The following is a 15,173-nucleotide window of genomic DNA, read 5'->3' on the forward strand; positions in this document are numbered from 1 at the left end:
TATTTGGTGGAAGATTTATGCTGATCAATTTGATCCTCTCCTTGTTTCCACTCTATTTCATGTCACTTTTTAAGCTCCCTACTTAGGTTGTCAAATCGATGGATACAGAAGATTTTTTTCTTTTCTTTTCTTTTTCTTTTTTTTTTTGTGGACCATGTCCTGTAGCTTGTATGGGCTCTAAGGTTGATTGGAGAACTGTGTGTATAGAGAAGGAAGAAGGAGGTCTTAATGTGAAAGACCTCAAAACAATTCAATAATTCCTTCCAAACCAAAGGGGGAGGGAGGTTTCTCTCCAATGGTCCTGGAATTTGGAGAAAATAAATTGAGACCGCTTTATCACCAAAAAAGACAAAGTTATCGATGTCATGTCATGGATGCCTCCACAGAGATGCCCAAGTCTTTGGAAGGATGTTGTTAAGGCACTTTCGGCTTCTGGAAATTCAAATAAGGAATTGGTCAACGAACCCAAAAGCTCTTTTGGAAGGTCGGCTAGATATGCGATGCCCCTCTCTAGTTGATTTTTCCTTCTCTTCTTTATTCCTTTGGCATCAAGGCTGCTGGCTAACTCATCATTGGAGGATCAATCTCATTTCTCCCGCCTTTCATCCTTCCTTGATTTGGTTGTCTCTCAACAGGGCAAAGAAAAGGATCAATTTATTTGGAAACTAAGTAGCATAGGAGTAAGGCTGCAAATGGGTAGGGTTGACCCATGACTCGATCCAACCCGTGATCCGACTCACTTAGACCCAACTCGAGCTGTTTTGGAGGACCCATGGGGTGGGGTCAGGTCCTAAAATTGGACTTGTTCCATTTTTTAGATCAGGTCTGAGTTTACTGAAGTCAGATCCAACCCAATCCGACCCATTTGAAATTTGGATAATTTTGGGTTTTCAACCTATGATCTGATCCAATCCGAATTTGTAAAATTATTCAGGCCCGCAGGGATGCAAACAAGTTCTGAAGGCATGGATAGGTTGACCCGAACCGAATCTAATCCGGACCCAATCCGGACCCAAATTATTTGAGTTGGGTCCAGGTTATACATGGACCCGACCCAACCCGAATGAACTGTTGGTTCAAAAATTGTAGCGGTAGACTCGATCCGATCTTCTATCGAATTGGGTCTGTGTCCAAAATTAGAATCCGAATAAGAAACTGAGTTGAATTGGAGTCACTCACAAACCGACCCAACCCGATGCATTTGCACCGTTGCGTTCTAGACCGCATCCAGCTGCCGACTTCCCAACTTGGGGAATTGAATGTAGGTTCGCTTCCTCTCCCTGGGGCATCAGTGTGCCCCTCAGAGTGAAATGCTTTCTTTGGCTCTGCTGGGGTGAAACGCTGAACGCAAGCCACAAGGGAAGTGCCTGGGAGAGAGCTCGGGAAAAAAAAATATTGGTGGATGGGCTCTTTGTCACCAATCACCTGAGTCCGTTGATCGCTTGGTTTCCAGCTCTAGTTTCTTCTCATCAATTTGGCACTGCTTGGTGTCCTACATACCAACTCCACCATTGAAGGCCTTTGCGTCGAATGGAAACGAAGGTTTTTCTCCGAATCGGCACACTCGATTTGGAGAAAGAAAAAGATGGATTTTTTGAACATGCAACAATCTCTCATCTCTTTAACCGAGGATAGTAGCGTCTGGCATAAAATTAAAAGATTGCCTCACTTGGTTTGTGAGGTTTCAATTTGTTTTCTTCTTCTTATTTGTATCTGAACTAATCTTTCCTGCATCCCTGTGAATATTCTTTTTGTCTTGTAACAAATCAGGACCTCACCTAAAATAGCTAGTTGGAAGGTATTATTTGGATTTCTTGATCCTGTATAAGTACCCAATATCTACTCAGCGAATATTATAAGTACCGATGTGGGACTAAACATACGCCTGCATGGTTCTTACAATAATATTAAAGAGTGTTTTTTTTTTTTTTTTGATATGAGAAGAGTGGCCTTTAAAAAGAGCTATGTTAGATAACTGTAGCATCCGAGATTTATCCTACCAGCCTGCCGCTTTTGGTCTTCTTCACTCATCTATTCCTTCTCATTTTCTTTACTTTTTGTTCCTAAGGTTGTCCGGTAAAACTCATTAATACCTAAAATCTATGAAGAGAGAAATCTCAGTAATTGCTTTGGTTGTTAGCACTACCTTCAAGTTGTTTAGTTTTTAACTAATCCTCTTGGTCTCCAAGATAGTCTAAGTTTCTTATGTTAGGTTTAATAATAAATTAACAATCACCCTCTTGTCTTGATGGCTAGGGATGTTCCTGTTTTGTCACCTTGGCAAGGGTTTGAGGATTGGCATCACTCTCCTCCTTAAACTAAGATTATTTCTCTTTTAATTGGTACTTTCTCTCTGCTATGTGGGTTAATAGTTCTCTCCAACCTATGTGCCTACGAGTCGAAACACCCTCTTAAACTAAGATTAATACAGGATTCCTTTGTTCCCAATTGAGTTTCTTACAAAAACTTGCTTAGTAGTTTCACTCTTTGCTATTCGGGTTAATAGTTAATTCCAATATCTATGTGCCTGCACCTTTTTCCAGCGGTATACGTTCAAATTTAGTTGTCATTTTCATGTCCAAATTTAGTTTAGCGATTTCTTATTAGTTATGATGAGTAGGCCAATGATTGCATATTATTATGTTGATTTGAACTAGATAAGATTAAGATACCATTTTTGGAGCATCTTTGGTAGGTTTATTAGTAAATGATGTCATAGGTTTGGAATTCTCTATATGAGTCTTTACTTTGTTAAAAATGATATCTATGCCCATGATGTCTTCAGCCATCAAATATCTTTATTACACTACTGTATTATGAAACATTACATTAGATAAAAGTAACTTGGGCGTGAGGTCGGATATACTATCTTGAAGATACAAGTGCAAAGCCAAGTGACTTGACGGCAAGGAATTAAAATGATAAACAAATCTGGACTCTTGTTTTTTTTTTTTTTTTTTTTTTTTTTTTGGCTGAAACAGGATATTCCTCCCAACACAAGCAATAAGAATTGGTCCGAGAAAATCATCCCAACAATAATCTCACAATTCACAAAGCCTACACCCAACTCATAACAGTCCGGATCGATTCAAATTAATTGCTGAACTAGCTAACCATGCTAATTGAGCTAAATTGTCTCACAGGCTTATTGAAACATCAACAGACTAGTTGCTCACCCATGTATGGGACCTACTAAAAAACAAGCAAAAGCCATTACTAATACATATGTTGGTTCCCTGCGGTGCACAAATAACACAACAAAAACATGCAACCAGCACTACTCGTAACCATAGACAGGATACACTTGTCATCACCAAATGAACAGGTTTCAAGACATTACGGCTACTGCAAAAACAATGATCAGAGTGCTCATCATCTCCTCTGCTGTCGTTTGTCTTCTCTTGTCATTTTGCAGCCGAGAGTATATATTATAAGTGGGTCGGTCCAGAGAAATTATATCATGCACTGCATGCACCATGCGACGTATGCCATACCAAATTGTCTCATTTTTATAGGCCTCAATCTATCATGCCCTCATCTTAGTCATTGGTTAAAGTCCAGAAAGAAAGAAGCTCCTATAATCAGAAAAAATGTTTCTCTTCATCATTCACTCGCCTCTCTCCAGCTAACCTCTTCCCAGCCTCTACCATCTATTATATGCTTGGTGCATAGCTCACCATGCACTCAAACAGACCCTAAAGTATGTTTATCTCCTTCTAATACAAGAAGAACAAAAAACTTACGTAATGCTTTCACAATGCAAGCATAGGTACTATTTGCCATCCTCTTTGCTTTTCTTTGCTTTTTTTTAATTCTATGGTCATAGAATTAGTGCTAATTATGTGCTACACAAAGTTCGGTGCTTTAGATGCACATGGTTCCAAGTTAATGCCAGATAAAAAGAATTTCAGTTATAGTTTTCCTTGCGACAGCCCAGGATGCGGTAGTACTTGTGATATTTTTGCTTAGGACACATTTTATTTGGCAGTTTTCTGGATGTTAAATACTATGCATTGGAAATACATCACATTATGGTAGGGTAATGTTTCACAATTTAATGAATCCTCCACTTATTTGATGGGATGGTTAAGAGATTATCTATGATTAAACTCTTCACAACTTATCAATGGATATAACCCTTTTGGTATGAATAGTTTATCAGTATGGGCATGGATATTTTTATTTGGACATCTGCAGGTGTGGGTTTCAGATTGATACATCTGCAAGGAAATATGAGCACAGACATAAAATAGTTCGCAATCAATCTACATCTTCCAGAAGAAACTCATAACTATCACATGAGTTATTGGGCTTGAATGGAGCACATGACCACACCACATGCCTGCTACCACCTTGCAGATGATTCTTTTGATTTATTTGATTGCAACATATGAATAGTCATATGCTTTAGCCAGAAATAACTATCTTTTGCATTTCACTTTTGAGCCCATTGGTGGTTCGGATTCTCCCTCTGTTTTTTTTTTTTTTGATAATACGAATAGATGATACAACTCTAGTATGGTACATCTATGTAAGTTAGAGGATACAATAATATGAAAAGACAAAGGGATAGCCTCAAGTCTATCCCACAAACAACTACCAGAATACTGAGTCATATAGGAAGTAACCCATTCAGCCACCCAGTTCGTCTCCTGATACATATAGTTGACCCGGAAGGCGGCACAACCCATCACCATCATGCGGATGTCCTACAACAGCGGATGCTCACCACCTGCTTCCGTGAGGTTTTAAATCTAGCCAACCACCGTCACCAAGTCCTCCTCAAGTTGGATGTTGTCAGCTCTCAATATACTCCTTGCATAGGTGATACCCTCTTATGCAGCCCTCAGCTCCGCTTAAGAAGCCGATACATCATGGATGCGCCTGCCCCATCTACCACCAATCTAGAGTCAGAATCCTTGATCAAGAATCCCACTCTGACTTTGTGTCTGCCGTCAGACACGCTCCCATCGAAGTTGACCTTGAAAAAGCTCAGGGGTGGGGATTCCTAGGAGACGAGGATCATTCGAGTCGCTGCGGAAGCCTAACAGGAGTCCCAGATGTCCCTAACTATTCCAAGTTCACTTGTAAAGAAGGGATGGAGAATTTCGGTCGCATAAAGTAAGGCCCTATCCACCACTTGCCTAGGATACCGCCTTTTATTTTTGAATAGTCAAGCATTTCTATCAAGCTAGATATGGTAGGCAATGTAGGCTGTCTTGACACTTAGAGGGACCATGGCTGGCCTCCTCATAGTTGCCTTTAGTAAGGCCAAGAAAGCTTCAATCGATGCCATTTGCTGTAGAAATGTCAGGTTGGTCCCATAACACCTCCAAACCTAAGCCACACTCAGGCAGTGGAACAATACATGAGCCATAGACTCCTCCAACGATGAACAGTCCACACATGAAAGGGGAGGCCTTAGTCCTCTGCTGCACAGAATACCTCTAGTCGGGAGACAATTCCATACAACTTTCCAAAGAAAGAGACAACACGAGGGTGAACACGAAGCTTCTAGATCCAGCCTCCATCGATCAACCTAGTAGTCTCAGCTCTCTTAAAATTACAAAGGTCATCAGCTCTAACCTTCGATCTGATGGCCATCCTCCATATCCTCCTATTCGAGATCCTCTGTCTAGGAATCAGCACTACGAGGATCCTTTTTGCCAATTGATCTCCGAAGGAGCATCGAACAACATCAACATTCTACCTCCTCTCAATAGGAAGAAGCAGATCACAAATTTTGAGACCTTCCACATACTCTGGGTTAACTGTAATAAGCTAGAGCCTTAACGGCAAGTCAGAGACCCAAATGTCATCCATTACATCAACTGCCTATCCATCTCCAATTATTCATCTGATCATGGGCAATACCAGCAGAGCCCGAGTGCACATCTTTCTCTAGATATAAGAGCAATGGCGACTGGCCTAAAATTCTATCACAATAGTCCGTAGGCCATTCTAGGCGCTCATCCTAGAGCTCCATAAGCTCCCTGGCTCGAGCATATATCTGGCTACATGCCTGGCAACCAGGGCTTCTCTCCTCATCATCAGTGAGTGAATTCTCGGCCCATCATGACAAAGAGGCTGATAGACCACCTCCATTACAAGGAGGTGCACTCCACCCCTAACCTCCCAAGTACCCCACAGAAACCTCACAAACATCTATTCCAGTCTTGCCAATATGACCTTCGGTAATACAGCATTGGACAAAAGGTAGACCAAGACCAAGCTGAGGACTGTCCCGGTCAAAGTGACCCTGCCATCATAGAGAGTACTCTCAACTTCCACCCCTCAAGCCGTTGCTGGATATTTTGTTCAATTATGCTACACTCCGCCATTCGTAATCTTCCCCAACAATGGGTATGCCAAGATACCTCCAGGCTCCCTCTTGCTCCCCAACACCCAATAATTTTGCTCCTGATCTGCTGCTTGATCTTTGGACTGAACTGGATTGCTGATTTGGTTAAATTCACCTATTGCCCAGACCCCTCACAATATGCCCCCAAAATCCTTTTGACAGCCACTGCATTTTGCATCGTGGCCTGGATCAAGATCATGCAATCATCAGCAAAGAGAAGGTTTGAGATCGTCATAGAGGAGGGAGATGGCCTATAGGCCTTTAGGACCCCAGACAAGGAAGCTACCCAAAGAGCTCTAGATAGGGTTTCAACACAAATAATAAAAAGATAAGGTGATAGAAGACAACCTTGTCTCAACCCGACCGTAGAGTCAAAGAAAGGCATCGTTGTACTATTGACTAGAATAGTAAAGGAGGGAGTCTGGACACAACCCAAGATCCACTTGACCCATATATTGTGAAAGCCAAAGCTCATCAGTGCCTAGGAAAGAAACCGCCAGCTCATCTGATCATAGGCCAGCTCCATATCAAGCTTGATCGCAATTAAGCTGGATCGACACGTGGCCCTCTGAAGATCATGCAGAAACTCCTATGCAATGAGGACATTGTCTGAGATACTCCACCCACCAATGAAAGCCCCCTGCTCTTGGCTGATAAGACCAGGCAAAACTTTCCTCAATCTAGACACCATGACCTTCGCTACCATCTTATAAAGAGTGGTGCACAAACTAATAGATCTATAGTGACTAGGCTCCATAACGTTCTGTCTCTTCAGGACCAAGGTGATGTAGGTCTTCTTTCAATCTTGAAATATAGAGGTCGTGCTGAAGAACTGCTGGACTGCCATAATTACCTCCTAACAAATAATAATTCAGTATCTCCTAAAGAAAAAGGGGCGAAAACCATCTAGACCTGGAGATTTGTCCTTTGTTAGGGACCAAATCGTCCTCCGTCTCCACCAGACTGATGAGCATAGCATTTTTAGAGTCTGAGATCCTCTCAGGGGGCATGGGTCTGGAGACAAACCCACTTCACCCAGGATGAGCCATCCACCAAGATCTGAAAAAACTGCAAGAGCTCCCGATTGATGTTATTGGTATCAACGATCGTCTGGCCAATACTGTCCCTTAGGCTTCGAATCATGTTCCCCTATCTTCTGATAATTGTCGACCGGTGGAAGAATCTTATATTCTTATCCCCTTTTTTGATCCACTGCACCCTAGATTTCTACCTCCAGAGCACGTCCTACTAGTACAGTAAGGAGTGGTGCATTGCCAGCTTCCCTCTAAGGTTTGCCATCTCCTTAAGGGGAAATCCCCCAGCTTGTAAGTGGGTTATTGAGTCCTCTATTTCCTTTAATCTCCTAAAAATATTTTCTACATCCTCTCTATTCCACCTTCGGATCGTTAACTCCAACTTGCGGGTGAGTCGGTAGATAGCGTCCCCCCACACTGTCGTTCTCCATGCGCCATGCACAATATTCTAGGATTGCGGATAAGAAAGCTAGATTCTCTCAAAGTGGAAAGAACTTCGAAATGGAATAACTTGATCGGTGCGGACTAGGATCGAGCAATGATCAGAAGCAAAATGGGACAAGTGGCGCACCTGATAATTCGAGTAGCGTTGGATCCAAATAGCCATGGCAAAATCCCGTTCAATCCTTTCCTAGACTCTCGCTCTACCCATGTGATTATTGCACTATGTAAATTTGGGTCCTGTGAAGCCAAGGTCGATGAGGCCATTTGTCACGACCCCCGCCCCGATCCGGCGGGCCGCCGCGACGGTTCTAGGGTGCGGGTAGGCATAAGGCCACCAGCCACCACGTAGAACCCTACTACCTATCAATCATCAATAAATTCTGAAAATTTTGGCATGATGCATGTACAAAATAATCACCTTTCCTATATTGACCAGTCAGGATTATTTCAATACATACAACAACACTACCTGTCAGAGCATCAATCACGTAATCTGTCACATAATAAACCTGGACAATATATAGCAATACATTATCACGGACACACAACTAATCTGCACATATATATATATATATATATATATATATATATATATATATATATATATATATATATATATATATATACACACACACCTGCTTCCCAATCCATCAATAGTCAACCCATATCCACAACAGAATCTATGACTGTAACTATACACTATATACAACAGAAGGTTTATAATACACCAAAATATATAAAGCTCTATCTACATTATACTATGGAGCGGCACAGCTAGCAGGCAATTTCTAACTCTGCTCTTCTCTATACAACACCTGTCCTGCAATCAAAAACACCAAACTGAGGAGTGAGTATATGAATACTGAGTGAGTGGAGTATAGAGTACTATGCACATGAGACAAAATATAATCATGGCTCGAGGTGAAATATCAAGAGCATATGAGCAGTCATCAATAACAAGGTGCACACAACTCAACATAAGAAATATGGAGTAAATCATTACAGTATCACCACAATCATAATCAACTCATCAGAGCATATATAGAATAGTCAAATAAACATGAATGATACATCATGAATATGCTCAATAAATTATAACACTGAAATATGCAAATCGGGGTGTCAATATGCGAAGTCATCACCAGACAACTGTCGGGAGGTGGGTCTTACGCCCCAGGCGAACCGCAGCAACTCCCTACTGTCACATGCATATGCAGGATAAGACACCATACTGATAATGTAAATACTAGCCAGTATCCAGAACAGAAATTCATAGAAACATCTCACATCTGTATACTAAATGGCACCTCGCGGGGTCTTACTTTGTCCGGCGGCAAGCCATATATAAGTCGCAGGACTGGCCGATCCTACGCCTAAGGCCGTGTCCCCCCTAGGAAGGGACTGGGCTCCGCCCACCCAGAAGGCTACTATGTGCACACACGCCGATGTCTAACCCCATCGATTATAGGTGTCCTGTAGATACTACCAAGCCATGTATAATGCCATAATGCACCCTCCCAATATTCTACTAAAAAGGAGCATAATCAAGACTACAACTCACTCGACCACGACCCAATCATAACTAACATCAGGATTGGGAGTGAGGAATCATGGGAGTGCAATGCAACTCAATATACCACTAAAAAGGGCTCTACAAATCTTTGAAATAGAGAAAATGAAATCAATTTATAAAAAAAGTCATTTCACAATTCGGAACCAATTTGACTACTCTTCTACCCTTCGTAATTTCTCTCAATGTTCCCTCAAATACGTGTACAAAATAATCAAGCATGGAGAAACAAGATTATAGAGGAATCTACTACAATATCAATCAATATGCACAAGTGGAATCAATTTACAATTGGCGACATTCATGAAAATGAATTAAGAATGCTCACGGTGCAAAGTACATGACTCCCACTCACCTGCCAATTCGGCACGGTCTTGATACACCTCCAAAAATCTACAGTAGGCGGTGGGGGACTTCTTCCTCTTGTTTTCTAGCTTCTTGCCCAATTGTGACATGCATTAATAACACATTTATTCTTGTATCAAGGCCTAATAACCTACGTATCAATTGTAAGCATAAAAGTTTCCCTTATTATTATTAATTAATTCTCAATTTACATGAATCATGATGCAAGAGTATCCCACACACACGTTGGACCAATGTTATAAGGTCAAGGTATGCGAAAGGATTGAATCCCTTCTAATCCAAAATTTTACTAAACCTTGGATCGACCCCAATTTTGAGAGTCGACCCCCGCTTGGGTCGACCCCAGCTTACCCTGAGTCGACCCCAAGCACAGAGCCGAAAATCTCCATTCTCTGGAATTTTCTAAGAGAGTCGACCCTACCAGACTTGGGTCGACCCCACTCAGCCCTGAATCGACTCCGGCTTACTTTGAGTCGACCCAACACCATTTTTTTCATCTTTCTTCATCCGGATAAACAGTAACTCGGACTGATAGCGGGTTACTTTATTCCGGTTTTGATCCACTTTCCAAACTCCAAATTTTATGAAATTTTTATCTAACATTCTACACTCATAGGGGTTTCCAGAATAGTAACATGCATCACCATCGGAGGCCGATTGACCTCTAAAATAATTCACCGAAGCTGGAACTTCGACACAGTTTTTCCATAGTCTCGGAAAAACTTGTCGAAATCCGATTTCCTCTCCTTTAACCACTTCTAACACTTCTATCTAACCTCTCTAGACCAAATCCACCCTTTGTATAGCCTAATTTCATTAGAAGACTAAGTAGGAACGGGTATTTACCTTTTTCTTTTCAGAAAATCGAGGTCTTTGCGTAGAGGGGAAGGAGACCTACGCTTTTTCCTTCAGCTGGCAGCGCAACCGGGACTCCCTTCCACCTCATATTTCCTTCCTCTTTCTTCTTTTTCTTCTTCTTCTTCTCTCTTTTTTTCTCTCTCTGTTTGATTCCACCGCCTGAGACTCCCCTTCCTCTCTATTTCAAATCCAACGCCTCAGCCACCAAACCCCCTAATTAAGTCACATCAAACACCAAAATTTCCATCTTGCCCCTAACACTTCAACATATCTACTGTTATGCCATTAACTTTTGATTCCTTACCCCTTATATTAATTTTAAAGGACTATTCTATTCTTTTTTATATATAAATTTTTTGGGGGGGTTATTACATCTTCCCCCCTTATATAAAATTCGTCCTCAAATTTAAAAGAGTAAATTACCTGATTGCTCAAAGAGGTGAGGGTATCTACTCTTCATATTCTGCTCCAACTTCCAAGTGCACTCATCAACATTATGCCGGTGCCATTGTACCTTCACCATACTTATCTCTTTATTTCTCAGCTTCCTAGTTTAAGTTTCAAGGATAGCTACAGGAAGTTCTTTATAAGAAAGGTCTTTCTTTACTGTAACTTCCTGAACTGGCAGCACATGGGATGGATCTAGCACATACTTCCGAAGCATAGATATGTGGAATACTGGATGCACATGGCTGAGGTTTGGAGGCAGTGCTAATCTGTAAGATACATTGCCAAACTTGTATATTATCTCAAAGGGGCCAATGTATCTAGGACTAAGCTTGCCTCTCTTTCCAAACCTCATTACCCCTTTCATAGGAGAGATCTTTAGGAAAATATGATCCCCCGTGCCAAACTGCACATCTCTCCTTCTGACATCTGAGTAGCTCTTCTGCCTACTGAATACTGTCCTCAACCTTTCCTGTATCATTGGCACTTTTTCTGATGTCTCTCTGATCAAATCTGGTACTTCTAGGTGCTTCTCCCCAATCTCAGACCAGCATAAGGGAGATCTACATTTTCTCCTATAAAGTGCCTCATAAGGTGCCATACCAATAGTAGAGTGATAGCTGTTATTATATGTAAACTCCACTAAAGGTAAGTGTTGCCCAAGAAGACAACCCAAGAGGGGGGGGAGGTGAATTGGGTTTTAAGTAATAATTGCAATTAAAAACTTAATTAGTAACTAATTAACACTTATTGCAAGCAAATTAATTAGATTACTAGTTGTAGTGAATGAAGGGGATGGAAGAGACAATGAACCAATTACAAACACAAGAGGTTTTATAGTGGTTCGGAGCTAACCCTTGCTCCTACGTCCACTCCCCAAGCTTCACTTGGGAGTTCTCTATAATCCCTTGGATTACAGCCGGTTATTTTACAAGTTCACAACCCAACTTGTTGTTTTCACGAGATCACAACGAACTCGGTCGGTTTTCATAGGCTCACCGACTAGAACCACCCGATTGTTTTTTCGGGATCACAATCAAACCTTTACCCATTGGTTTTAACTTCGGCTCACCAACCAACCTTAACACCCTTGATTCAATCCCCTGATTGAATCAAGTAAGAGAAACAGTTTGGAAAGAGTACAGGGAAAGCTTCTTAAAAAGCAAATATGAACAATATGAATAAAGTAGAGTTAGAAGCCCTCAAACAGATTTTGGAAGAGGAAGAAGAGGCTTCTCGAACTCTGAGACTCCTCTTTGAGTGTGCTGAAGATTTGGTGTCAGAAGGGGAGCCTTGAATGTGAAGGAAAGAGTTTGTTGGATGGAGTTCAATGCACTTCTTCCTTCTTTCTCTTGTATTTTTCTTGAAAGCCTTTGGTAGGTGGAAAACCCTTTTTGTTTGAATGGAATAACTCTCTTAGTGTCTACTACTGTTTACTGTGGCTATTTATGCAGTCCTTTTTGAAATATAGCCGTTAGACACTGATTTGTAGCCGTTCTGTACAGTCTGCACATCCTGACAGTATGTCCGTTCAGATCGGAGTCGACTCGCCTGTTGCAGGAGTCGACTCATGCTTTACTGGAGACGACTCGGTAACTGTTCAGGATTTGAATTAAAGTGCTGTCCCGATCTGGAGTCGACTCGGACCAAATCTGGAGTCGACTCGCCAATGTCTGGAGTTGACTCGGCACTTTTGGAGATGGCTTGTTCTCAGGGTTCCAGAGATCTTTCTTTCGGGTTTACTCCCTCGAGTCGACTCGGATTCTCTTGGAGTCGACTCGGCTCTCAGAGCCCGAAATTCCGATCCTCTATCTGTTGACCTGAGCTGTCTCGGAGTCGACTCGCACTTTGTTGGAGTCGACTCGGCTCTCAGAGACCGAAAAACTGTTCTTCTATGTTTTGAGTTGAACTGCCTCGGAGTCGACTTGCACTTTGTTGGAGTCGACTCGGCTCTCAGAGACCGAAGTTGGTTCTCTGACTTTTAGTCTTGCTCTCCTCTGAGAGTCGACTCGGACGTAACTAGAAGTCGACTCACTAAACTTCGGAGTCGACTCGTAACCTTCTGGAGTCGACTCGGTTGCAGGGTCTGAAATACCTCGTTCTGTCTTTCTTCTGTTACACTTTGGAGTCGACTCGGAAACGTCGGGAGTCGACTCGGCAACTATCGGAGTCGACTCGAACCCTTCTGGAGTCGACTCGCTGACAGGGTCTGAAAATCAACTTTCTGTCTTTCTGTCAGTTCTCAGTCGGAGTCGACTCGTAGTGTACCGGAGTCGACTCGAGCATGTGCCAGAACCTCTGAAACACTTAGAGTCGACTCGAAATCTTTCGGAGTCGACTCGAGCTTCAGACTTTGGCTTAAGTGAGTTCAACACTTAGCCAATTGACTTTGAACCAAGGCTCGATGCTCTTAAACATAAATTCACAAATATTTGCCTGAAACACTAGATTGAATTCATTAGTATAACATAAGATATACTCAAATGCTTTGAGCTCATCAAAATCAAATAGGGTTATAATCAATCACTCCACAGTAAGTATCTGTCGCAGCTATCTCTGAAATCCAGTACACACATTCTGAGCATATCCTCGAGGGTCTGAATGGTCCTCTCCGACTGTCCATCTGTCTAAGGATGAAATGCTGTATTGAAATCAAGCGGAGTCACTAATGCCTCATGGAGTTTCTGCCAAAACCTAAAGGTAAACTGTGAACCTCTATCTGATATAATAGAAACTGGTACTCCATGCAAGGATACTATCCTATCCACATACATCTCGGCATACTGAGCTACTGAATATGTGGTCATCACCGGTAAAAAATGGGCTGATTTTGTCAATCTATCCACAATCACCCAGATAGAATCATATCCTTTTTATGTTCTGGGCAGCCCGACCACAAAGTCCATAGTTATCCTTTCCCATTTCCACTCAGGCAAAGGTAACTCTTGCAAGAGTCCTGTTGGCTTCTGATGTTCAAATTTCACTTGCTGACAAGTCAAACAAGAAGCCACATATTCGGCCACATCCCTTTTTAATCCGTTCCACCAATATATGCCTTTGATATCATGATACATTTTGGTGGAACCAGGATGAATGCTATAGGGAGTGTTGTGTGCTTCATGCATAATTCTCTGTCTCAGATCTCCCACATTAGTCTACTGCCACGCATCAACATCTCATCTACAATCTGAAACCTCTCTATCTGTCCTGATTGCACTTCTCCTTTCAGTTTCATAAGGATTGGATCTAAATCCTATGAAACCTTGATTTCATCTATCAACCTCGGTTTTATCTGAAACTGTGGAATCAAAGGACGAACCTCTGATATCTCAAAAGATAGTCCCTGACCAAATAAATATGCCAGATCTCTGACTATCTCTCTCCTCAGGACGGAGATGTGAGATAAACTGCCCATTGATTTTCGGCTCAATGCATCTGCTACAACATTAGCCTTTTCCGGATGATACAAAATTTGGCAGTCATAATTCTTCAACAGCTCTATCCATATCCTCTATCTGAGATTCAAATCTCTTTGCTGCTGAATGTACTGGAGGCTTTTGTGATTAATATATACCTTACAAGATTCATCAATCCGAGACAGAAGGTATTTTTTCTTTATTGTTAACTTGTCAATCCTCGATAACCAATACATAACCTCAAACTTCCATCTTTCTTCTTTACAAACAATACTAGAGCTCCCCAAGGTGACACACTAAGTCAAATGAAACTTTTATCAAGCAGATCTTGCAATTGCTCCTTTAATTAATTCATTTCAGCTGGAGCCATTCTATAGGGGGTTTTAGAGATCGATGTGGTATTGGAAATCAAATCAATTGCAAATTCAATCTCTCTATCCGGTGGCAACCCAGGAAGATCTTCCGGAAAAACATCAGGGTATTCATTCACTACTGAAATATCTTCCAATTTGGTCTCTTTTCAAGTATCCATTACACAAGCTAAATAAGTCTTACACTCTTTTCTTAATGCCTTCCTAACTTTCAGGGCAGAAATTAAATGTAATGATGAATTACATTACACGGGTGCATCGCTTTGAAAGAAGAACCCTGATTCTTCAGGTATCTAGAATATCACT

General features: G+C 41.6%; 1 long non-coding RNA gene across 1 annotated transcript; it reads right to left on the minus strand.

Moving 5' to 3' along the window:
• Positions 1-4,009: 4,009 nt before the first annotated feature.
• Positions 4,010-10,871, minus strand: LOC120108676. Its single transcript, XR_005509941.1, has 3 exons — positions 10,860-10,871; positions 10,800-10,803; positions 4,010-4,119 (listed from the first exon to the last, which is right to left on the minus strand). It is a non-coding gene; the product is annotated as an uncharacterized LOC120108676 (long non-coding RNA).
• Positions 10,872-15,173: the final 4,302 nt, after the last annotated feature.

Source organism: Phoenix dactylifera, unplaced genomic scaffold (genome assembly GCF_009389715.1).
Source record: "Phoenix dactylifera cultivar Barhee BC4 unplaced genomic scaffold, palm_55x_up_171113_PBpolish2nd_filt_p 001483F, whole genome shotgun sequence".
Lineage (NCBI taxonomy): Eukaryota > Viridiplantae > Streptophyta > Magnoliopsida > Arecales > Arecaceae > Phoenix > Phoenix dactylifera.